Below are 8,580 nucleotides of genomic sequence, written 5' to 3'. Positions count from 1 at the left end.
AAAAAAAAAGAGAACTGTGCGGACAGAATAAACATATCATTACAAGCAATGCTGTAGAATTTATTTAAATTAGATTTCAACTGTTAGGCACTTGAGCTACATATCAGGCACAACTTGGTCTCTAGTAATGAAGGGTTGAGGTTAGGCCCAAAATCCTTCTTTATTGGAATACAAAGTTTTGATGTGTCAGCCGATAAGGTCTAACCATTTTAATGTAGAGCTAGTTCACACTAGGGAAACAAGCCCCAATAAGAAAAACAACTCTCAACCAATATCAGTTCTTATCTCAGACTTAGAGATCAAGTAGGGCAACAACAATGCCTAAGAGAAGGGCTGAATTGAAACTCACAAGTAGGGAAGCTTTAGGATGGTCAAACCTGGTCACAAGAATCCTCAAAGTTCTGCTGAAGGTGCCTTGACAGTAGCTGAACAGATTTGAAAGAGGATAGCAGAGCCAGCAATCGACCCTGAACAGAATTAGGGTTTCAGCAGGCCAAGAGGAGAAAACCTGTGGCTCCCTTTTGGATGGTCAGACCAGCCTCAAGTCCTGGTCGAGGGGGCCTCTTAGAGTGGACGTTCAATCCCTCCAAAGGGGGTTCACAGATGCTGGACAGAACAGAAGAAAAGGACCCTATCAATTTGGCCCTAGAACCCTGAAAAGCTAAAATCGACCTTGGGGTGTTGGGTGGAAGGAGAGTCCCAATCGATTAGATTGGGGCTGCCTCCTTTATTCATTAAATGGAATAGCTGTTACAAGTCCTACTAGGAATGAGGGATATCTTTTACAAGTCGTACTAGGAATAGAAAAGAACAAAATAGGAAACGAATACTAATTGCTAACTTCTAATTATATTCAGTCCTAATAGGATTAGGAAACCCATAGTCCTAATAAGACGAGGAAAACCCAAACCCACAATCCTAATATTAGGATTAGGAAACCCACAGTCCTAATAAGACTAGGAAAACCCAAACCCACAATCCTAATGTTAGGATTAGAAACATGGTTCAAGATCTCGGTGAGATCTCACTAATATCTCGTTTTTTCAAAAAGGCGAGACGAGATGCATGGCGAGATACAAATTGTACAAAAACTCGACCGAGATCTTGCCTCTACTTTTTTGAAGAAAAAACACTAAGGAGCAATGATTTTGGTGGTTTTGCTTGAGGATCTCCATTTCTAAACTCATTGAAACTTAAAGAGTAGAGAATATTACCTCCTCATCCACGTTTGGAGTCACTTTTCTTATATATGATGTCTTTTAAATTCTTATGATTATATGTTGCGTCATGTGTTGATTGTGGAATGTGGATTGTGGAATAGAGCATACTAGACTAAGGTCCGAAAAGTCGGAGACTACTTACATAGGGTACGAAGTCAAAGTACAAGTTTAGGTTGATTTTTAAAAAACTGATGTTTTCATTGTGTTTAGAAGGCCTAAAAAGGGTAAATACCAACTTTTAGGGGTTACAAAGACCATATAGCCACTGAGACCAACCATCGAGTCGACCGGGAAAAAATGCATGATCTCGGAGAGATCTCTCTTTTTTGGATTAGCGAGATGGGAGGCGAGAGTGAGATCTTAAACCTTGACTAGGAAACTCCTAGGGAGGAATTTGCGACTTGCGCTAGACTCCTTTCTCTCGATAGACTTCTAACATTTAGGTCTTCAAGTAGGCTTACATTTATCTCACAATCGCTCTCTTACAGCAGAATATCAAATTGAAATCAAGAAGAAAAGAAGAGAAGGATGATGGAAGATAGTTGCGGGTGGGATAATGGCTATCTCAGTCTGCGTCTCACCCACAGCTATCTCAGCTGTTTGTTCATTCTTTCTCAGGAGAGGCGAGCAACAAAGGCTGCAAAGTTTTTCATTAATCAATTCTTGCTATTACAATCGATGGGTGGCTCTTTATAGGCTTACATAACTTGGACATGAAGCAGAAACTAATAGACTGAAATAAGTACTTTCTAATTTGTGTCTAACTTGCTAACCAAGTATAACCAAATTAGAAACTAATAATTAAACAAAAAAGAAACTAACAAAGGGAAACTAGCCTAGTTATACATTAGGAAACTAATGGCCAGGGGGTCACAGCTGTACTCCACCCTTGCAGGACCCAAAGGGACCACTTCTGGACAGCTGTAATAGGAGGGGTTGATGGCGGTTTGGAAGACTCTTCTGGAAGACCATAAAGGTACAAAATAGGCACCAGAATAGCTGTCATTTCGAGGCTTGAGAAGATGCTGCTCGATGGGGGTAAAAAGTTTCTATTTTGGATTCGCCAAAATAGAAACTAAATCTGTAAGTAGATTGCAGGACAGTAGGGTCAATGGTGCCAACAAAGGAAGCTTCTGGAGTCTTCAATTGTGCTGCAAGAGACTGAATTGATGGCTGATGGGCTGCTACTGAGCTGGCTAGAAAGACCCAAAAGGGGAACCAAATTTGGACCCAAATCTGGGTTGAAAACTGCAGATTGATGGGGCTGGAATGGTCTGGCTGAACCAAGGTTGGCTTGGTTTGATGGGGATAGCAGCTTCTTCCTTTTGCAAGCCTGATCTACATCACATTTCCTTGTTGGAACCATATTATTTCTGAAAATATATGCTACCACAATGTGGTAGAAAGATTTGGTATTGCACTTGATGGAGAAAATAGATCAATGGATGTGTCTATGTTCATTACTCTGTCCTTTTGAAAGGTCAACATATGGCCACTTTACGGATTTCACCAGGATCAGACGAGTGCCTCCAGGCTGGGTTGGATTCTTTGTAAGGCTGAACATGATGACATGTCAGGGGCTTCATGGGAAAAAGGGAGATAGTAGAGGAACCCCCCTCCATTTCAGATAACCATATTTTGTTCGTTTGGGCCTATAGGTACTAACTTGCATGAAATGTTGGAACACTTAAAAGAATATTTTTGGGGCTGAATGTTAGTTTGCACAATAGACTACTAGATTAGCATGAATTAGTTTTGATGTTCAGAAGAGGGTCATCTAGCAAGTGTTCTAGAATGTGAGATTCAGGAATGACCTCTCAGATAACTTGTTCTGCCTTAAAAGAGGTTTTTTTTTTTTTGGGGGGGGGGGGGGGGGGGGGGAAGAAAATTTATGAATAATAGGACACTTCATAATCTTTTCACTAATTGGAGGAAAACCTACCATTTATGAATGTCAACCATCTAAATTTCTGTAATTCTTCATTTTTTTGGTTTTTTTTTTGTTTTGTGTTTTGTTTTGTTTGGCTTTTTTTTTTCCCTGATAAATCAAAACTTTTTGTTTTTTTTAAATCTCTATTATTTGAATAATATGAAAAATACCCTTATATTTCAATTCAAGTTTCACAACCCATGACTGCTAAAGAAACAGAATTCTCCTACTTTCACACGCTGTGAGTCTTGAAATGAAAGAAAAGGGGGAAACCTCCGATTTTCACAGCTAATATTCCTGGAAAAGTAAGAAAACAAAACAATAGAATCCTATTCCAGCACCCTTTTTCTGTCTTAAAGAAGTAAAATTTTTTTCCCTTTTCCACTTCCCTCAATTCTGATGAAAAGCTTAAAACCTCCTTTGTGCCTTTCCTTTTAATAAACAGGGGGTGTGAAGATAAAAGGGGAGGGAAAGCTGAAAGGTTGAACTTCTTTTCTCTATCAGGCTCAGCTTTCAAGTGTTTTCAAGAACATATTAAAGTGAACGGAAGTAGAAAGTCAGTAGTAGTAGGGAGAGGTAGAACAGTAATAGCATTATAAATTAGGAGTGTGGCAGTAAAGGTGGCTATGGCTGTAGCAGCACTGGTAGAAGAGAATCTTGATGGTGAATTTTATCAAACAAGTCAAGTGAGTCTTTGCCTGATATATTCAGTCATAGAGAAAAAGTAATAATGGGTAAGAAAATTGAGGTGTCACAAATTAGGCTTCAAGTTTTTTGGATGGGGTATGGGAAGGGTGCGGGTGAAGTTTGAAAGCAACAGGTTAACATCTAAAGATTGTTCTTGGTGGGATAGTTGAGTTTATATAGCAGGTGACTTATTCAACAACATAAGGAAATTCAGATTTTTTTTTTTCTTTAGAGAACTAGGGTTTAAGATAAAGAAATTTAGGGTTTGTAACAGATTTGACTTTTGTTGACAGAATAGGGTAAGGGTTTTCAAAATGGGGAAAAGTAAGTAAATGAATAGTACTTGTGGATAATACCCATGATTAAGTACTACTGTTTCTAATGAAAGATGGGGTTCTAATTGTAACATCAAATTTTAATATTTTCAATAATGAAAAAATAACATTTAATCATATTGTTTTGAGGGGAAGAATGGCCATTCTAACTGGAGCATCAACGGGAAATTTCAATATTTTCAACATTGAAAATGACAAAAAATAATGAACAAAAAATTGTAGAATTTAGAGGCTACTTGCTAGGGCTAGCTAATACTTCTTGGATCTATCTACGGGGCACCTATGAGTTAACGCAACTCACAATAACGTGCAGCAGAAACTATTTATTTATTTTAAAGAAACTTGTTATTCAAAAATTTGTACATTGTAAGAGTTATAGGGATTTACATAAGACTTCTTTAATTTGGTGTCCTACCCTACTAGTTTGACTCTAGCTTTGCGATCGACTCAAATATAAAAAATAACCGTACTCATGATTTAGGGGATTACCTAGAGACTAGGGCTCCTACAAGGACTGACTAGGTAGGTTAGGCTTAGACGATGTAAGGCTTAGGATTGGGCTGATAGTAGGGAGCGGCAGCAACATACATGATAAACATAATGACTAAAACAGAATAACACAGTAGCAATATTCAATAGAAGAAACCATGGCTGAATGCAACAACTCAACAAGACATCAAGGGGAATATGGGGATGGGAACATAGACAAAAAAATATCAAATTGAGTGCATGCCTTTCAAATTTCTGTAGTTGTAACTACCAATAACAAGATAACACCACCTAATGTGGAGAAAATTGATAAAATAGAGATGCAATTAAATAATGTAGAAGTTAAGGGAAAAATGGGGTTGAGGACAGAAATCATTTTTTTTTGGGGGGGGGGGGGGGGTGTGGGGATCATGCTGATTTAATAGTAGGACAGAAATATAAGAGGCACAGAGTGACAAGAAGATGAGGGAAAGAAGGGAGATGGGTGATGGGATCTTACCTTAGTGCTGAGAAAGAAAAATAGAGGAAGAAGAAGCATCCACCTTTTTTTTTTTTTGGGGGGGGGGGAGAAGAGGCTCCGCGAGGGGAGAGCACCTTTTCTGATTTCCTTTTTACTTTCATTAACAATGCTTTTGGCCATAGGCCTTACAAACTATTAAAAACCAAAACAAATGAAAAAAAGAAATCCTACTCATATCCAACAAAGTAGGAAAGAAATAATAATATTCTGATTTACTAACTAAAAAGACTCCTAATCAAATCTAATAAACTAGGAAAGAAATAGTAAAAAATTCCTAATCTGATTTATTAACTTAGGAAATAATAAACAAAAGATTCTAGCCTACTTTCTAAGAAAAAAAAAAAAAGGAATCAAATATGTAGAATTCTCGATGTAACACTCCTCTCAACTATTTGTTGGTTGTCCAGGTGGGGCCCACCATGTGGCAGCTGTCATAGGCAAATTCCAAAACTGAAATTACTTATCCACAATAAGAAATTCGATTCTCAATGTGGGTGCTCTAGTGATCCTCAATCATCATCCAACTAGATAGAAGTTGAACTGGGTTGACATTTGCGACGTCATCTTTGGTACACTCTAAAATCCCTGTGAGCTAGGTTGATGTCTCCATCAACTCTTTTCAGCTTGGAAAGATTCACCTCTGGTGAATTATGACTCATGTAATACTCAAGCATGTTCGTGTTGAGCTGCTGAAGCTCCTCTATAGTGATCCATGTACTGTCATTCTCGGGGCATCCATGCCATTTGGATCAAGAACTTTCGGGAACCTCCCTCTCTCGTAGACAAAACTTTCTCGTCAATGATATCCTCAACTTCTTCAACTCTTTTAATGATTTTAGGTCACGTGGTAAGGAAGTAGGAGGAAGGGAAGGGGTGTGGTCAACAGTGTCATTAAGGACAGAGGGGAAATCTTTAAGGTCATCTAGGTAAGAGGAAAAAACAATAGGCGTAAAATGGTAGGGAACAAGATCTTCGACATTAAAAACATTGATGATTACCATATCAGCTGGCAAATCAAGGACATAAGCATTGGCACACACCCGTTTAAGAACCTTAAAAGGACCATCACTACGAGTATGTAGTTTGCTCACTTTCCCTTTGACAAAACACTGTGGTTTGATTCTAGCCATCACCGTATCGCCCTATTGAAATTCTTGTAGTCGCCGTTGCACATCCGCCTTGGACTTATATTGATCATTGCTCATTGCTCATTGCTCATTGCTCATTGCTCAGTGTTATCTGCCGTCTTATATCTGCATGTAAATCATCTATGTGCTACGCAAAAGACTCGCTAACGGGGAGGTCCTTTAGCTAGATGCAGACATGCAGTAGGGAGGAGGTCTATGGGTGTCTTGGGCTGGTAACTTAAACAAATCTCAAAGGGTGACAAGCTAGTGGACCAGTGGTTCGGTTCTTAGAGAAGTTCTATGCAAACTCATCTTGGGTAAGGACACGATCCCAACTAGTATGGTACTCTCCTATGAGGCAACGTAGCAAGTTCCCTAGACTCCTATTGACAACTTCAGCTTGACCATCAGTCTGGGGATAGAAAGCAAAGGAAATGAAGTTTAGTACTCATCATCCGCCATAGAGTCCTCCAAAAGTGACTGGTGAACTTAACATCCTTATTGGACACTAGGTTTTTGGCAATCCATGGTACTTGACAACCTCATTGAAGAAAGTTTGGCCACAACAGATGCATTAGAGGTTTTGGAACATGGGATGAAGTGTGCCATTTTCGAGAAGCGGTCCGCAACCACATAAATAGAACATGACCTCTCGAAGTTTTTAGTTGACCGAGCACAAAATCCATTCTATGTTCTTGCCATAGAGCATGTGACACAGGAAGGGGAGTGTACGAGCCAATGTTTTACTTTTGTTGTTTAGCAGTTTGGCACATCATACACTAACTGACAACTCTAGTGATATCCCTCTTTAGACCAGGCTATAAAAATCAATCCTCAACAAGGGTGATGGTCTTGTTTCGATCGAAATGGCTGGTGACTCCCCAGCATGCAATTCACAGATTGCGAAGTCTCGAGTGAGGTCCTGGGAATGCACATCTTGCTTCCTTTAAAAAGGAAACCATCCCTTAGCAGATAATCTAAGAGACTAACAGGAAGATCTCCACCAAACGAAGTGAATAACTCACTAAAATCAAGGTAGATGGGATACTGATCCTTGACTCGCTCGAATCCTGTAACCTCTACGCTCATGGTCAAGAGTAGCATATTGGCCTGACTTCTAGCATTTATACAAATGAGGAACATGTTTATCCAGTTTAATGGATCTGTTGCGGTATTCTTAACACCAGGCCAATGTTTGAGTTCAAAAGTGCTCTTGGAGGAACTCAACCCATTTAGCATGTCTCTGATTTAATTCTTTTGGGCACTCAAGTACCTCAGAGCCTGGTGATCAAGAACAACACGAACTCTTGCGGTAGAAGGTAATGTCGCCAATAGTGCAAGGCCTGGACAACCGCATGGAATTCCTTGTCATACGTGGAATATCGTTGTTTGACTTTATTAAGCTTTTCACTAAAATAAGCAGCAAGATGTTCTTCTTGTCCTAGGGCACTACCTGATGGAGAACCTTTAGGGAAGAAAGGGAAATCAGAGTAGAGAGGGGGAAAAAGGAGAATCACACTCAACACATTCATTCAATAATCAAAATCACTCTCTAAATCTTCAATCGATTACAGCCAATATATAGGAAAATAGGAACATGAAATTAGAAACTTAACTGAAATGGAAACTAGCCTAAACTAGGAAACAACTATAAAAAAGAAACCAAAGCAAGGAAGTAAATCCTACTCCTACGTTCAAGTCTGGAAAATAAAAGCATGAAATAAAATACTAAGTAAACTACTAATTTTATTTCCAATCCTTGTTGGACCAAAACCCTGGGCTGGACCGGTTCTTCTTGGCTCTTGGCTTCCAAAGCCGGTCATGCTGGTCCAACCAAGAAAGGACAGCCGTATCTGCATCAACTCTCCTCCTCTGAAAAGAACTCGACTCCGTCGAGTTAGGGAAAGGATCGAGGAGACCGTCTGAAGGAATACGCTGAATGAGGAATGATCCCACCATCTTCTTGAGCTTAATTTCAGGGAGATCTTTGGCAGGATGAAACTTCATAGTCTTTTTAGCATGCTTGAAGGCATAGGTATTGGCATAGCCACAATGCTGTACTTTCTTATCAAACAACCAAGGTCGACCAAGAAGGATATGGCACACCTTCAGAGGGAGGACATCACATTGGACTGTATCCTTAAATCCACCAATAGAATATGTGACCAAGCACTTATCTGTGATTTTGAGATTAGTGTTGTTCACTTAAGCAACCTTGTAACGATTAGGATGTGGTTCTGTATTCAATCCCAGCTTATGAACAGCGTCTTCA

General features: G+C 39.4%; 2 protein-coding genes across 2 annotated transcripts in view; one reads left to right on the top strand and one right to left on the bottom strand.

Moving 5' to 3' along the window:
* LOC122057415 (cation/H(+) antiporter 19-like) overlaps positions 1 to 504 on the bottom strand; it is a 6,162-nt gene extending 5,658 nt beyond the window's left edge. Inside the window, exon 1 of the mRNA XM_042619508.1 lies at positions 378 to 504. The gene's annotated coding sequence lies outside the window, so the exon portion shown is untranslated. The remainder of the gene's footprint in view (positions 1 to 377) is intronic.
* The window catches only part of LOC122057421 (acyl-acyl carrier protein thioesterase TE3, chloroplastic-like), a 19,534-nt gene that overhangs the window by 917 nt on the left and 10,037 nt on the right, over positions 1 to 8,580 (top strand). The window lies entirely within an intron of this gene.

Source organism: Macadamia integrifolia, chromosome 12 (genome assembly GCF_013358625.1).
Source record: "Macadamia integrifolia cultivar HAES 741 chromosome 12, SCU_Mint_v3, whole genome shotgun sequence".
In the NCBI taxonomy this organism is placed as follows: domain Eukaryota; kingdom Viridiplantae; phylum Streptophyta; class Magnoliopsida; order Proteales; family Proteaceae; genus Macadamia; species Macadamia integrifolia.
This window is presented reverse-complemented; position numbering and strand designations above follow the sequence as displayed.